The following is a 2,236-nucleotide window of genomic DNA, read 5'->3' as shown; positions in this document are numbered from 1 at the left end:
ATGTTGAGTGAAATAAGGCAGACACAGAAAGACAAGTATTACCTGCTGTCTCTCATATGCTAAAACAGTTAGTCTAATCAGGTTTGTCTGTTTTTTGAGCTAGAAATATAGTATGTACTTTCACTTTTTTAAATGGAGCAGCTATGCTGAAATTTTTTATCATTAACACTTGAAGTAATAAAATAGGTTTCATTTATTAATAAAAGTTTCATTTGATTTACTTTCCCATTATCATTCCATTTGTGAAGATTATGACTTTATGTTTATCAGCCATCATTTTTACACTCATAAGGCTTAAAAACAAGGAAGTAAAAAAATTGCAAACAACAGTTGTCCCTTCAGTCTTCATTAGTTGTGTAATTATTTCAATTCACTTTGCCTTTGCAGGAATTTGGGTATATTCTTTGCAGTACTGTTGAGTCTCATCTGGAAAGATTATGTAAATTGGATTCTCCTTGATTATTATAGAATAGTGGGAAAGGCAAGACAAATTATAATTAATTTCTATGCACATTTGTGTTATGCTTTCTATTTCTTTGGTTGCTTCTGAAGTGAATATGGTCTGTTATGTTGGAAGAATGGCCCTTTATTTGTGATAGCCAAAGACATTTAGTATTTTCTGGTTCTTTAAAGTGTTATACCATTTTGTAAAAGGAATTTTTTTAAACTATGTGGTAAATATTTTGACAAATGGCCTTCTGAAGCAGCCACAATTTAGAAGGATGTCGGAACTAAAATGATTTTTTTCTTATAGGAAGACCCAGCCAAAATAAGGTGTGAATTTGTCATACTATTAAAATTGATAACAACTTGTATCTCCTCCCAGTTTATAGTATTTTTGAGTTAATAGAATAAATGAATATTTTATTTTATTATATTTTTAAATAATTTCTAAATATTAGCAGCAAGACGAGTATAATTCCAGTTTTTATTTTCTATGGAACAGATTTGATAAACTGGAGACCCAGAAGCAGGAATACCCAAATTGTAGTGTTAGCATTTTAGCTCTACCAGAAGCCTTTCATGTGCTACACACAATTTGTATAAAGTTTTATATGTGCAAATTGGATACACAAATAGGTCTCCATTTTTCTAAGGGAATGCAATAAATGTAGCATCATGGATAAATATCTTTTATAATGCTTTAATAAAACAGTCTAGATGTAGAATAGTGATTATTAGAGTTTGGGAGGAATGAGTAGGATTTACTTGATTAATGTGTCCTGTATACATACGCTGAAGTATCATTCTGAATTCTCTTTATATTACAATGGAGAAGGATCTTTTTTGGGGGGGGGTATCGGGAATTGAACTCAGGACTTGTGCTTGTGAGGCAGGTGGTGGAACCACTGAGCTAAATCCCCAGCCCTCTTTTATGTACAATGAATGCATGTTAATAAAATAAAATATTAGAAACAAAAATTCCTTTAATAAACATGAGTTATTCACAAAGAAAGAAAGAATTACCCTCTAGGTCAAAGTGTGTATCCTAAGGGTTGTTCACAAATACTATATTTCTGTTCCTTCTGGTACATGGTAGGATTGATTATCCATGCTTTCCCCTTTGAACTTACATAAGGCCATGTGACTTACTTTGGTCAATGAAATATAAGCATACAGGACATATGTTCTTTTATGGATGAAACCTTCATAGTCAGTGATCATTTTGTTTCTTTCCTATTTTTTCCTTCCTCAGCAATTGTTGAAGCAGCTATTGAGACAGAGCTTAGATAAACTCAGAACTCTGAATTACTATCCTGAGCTTGAACTCATGTGCAGCTAACATTATAAGGGTTTTCAGTTACTAGTACTTAATCACTGTAGAAATTAGATAACTTTTACATTTGAGTTACAAAGTTTAACATACTGTATCTTCATCTCCAAAACCATATACCATATACCATATAGATTGCAAAAATACCCATATACTTTCTATTAATTCATACCTCTTTGCCATGTTATTTTTCAAGATCTACTCTGATTGGATTTTGCTATATGATCTTGTTTGGGATATTAACAGTGATACAATAACAGTCTTTTTGATCAATGTATAATTTATACATGCACACACAGTATCCTCTCTTTTCCCTTCCATTACCATGAGAATATGCCGTGTCGAATGATGGGAAATGTAAGGAACAAAACCAAATTGCCCAAATCCCTGTGGTTGAGTACACAATCAGCCAACTCCAAGATATGACAGAACCCAAACGAAATCAACCAAACCATTAAAAAA

The sequence above is a fragment of the Heterocephalus glaber genome, unplaced genomic scaffold (assembly GCF_053883595.1).
Source record: "Heterocephalus glaber isolate CG9 unplaced genomic scaffold, H.glaber_assembly_v1.0 deba00001613, whole genome shotgun sequence".
In the NCBI taxonomy this organism is placed as follows: Eukaryota; Metazoa; Chordata; class Mammalia; order Rodentia; family Bathyergidae; genus Heterocephalus; species Heterocephalus glaber.
Note: the sequence above shows the minus strand (reverse complement) of the source record.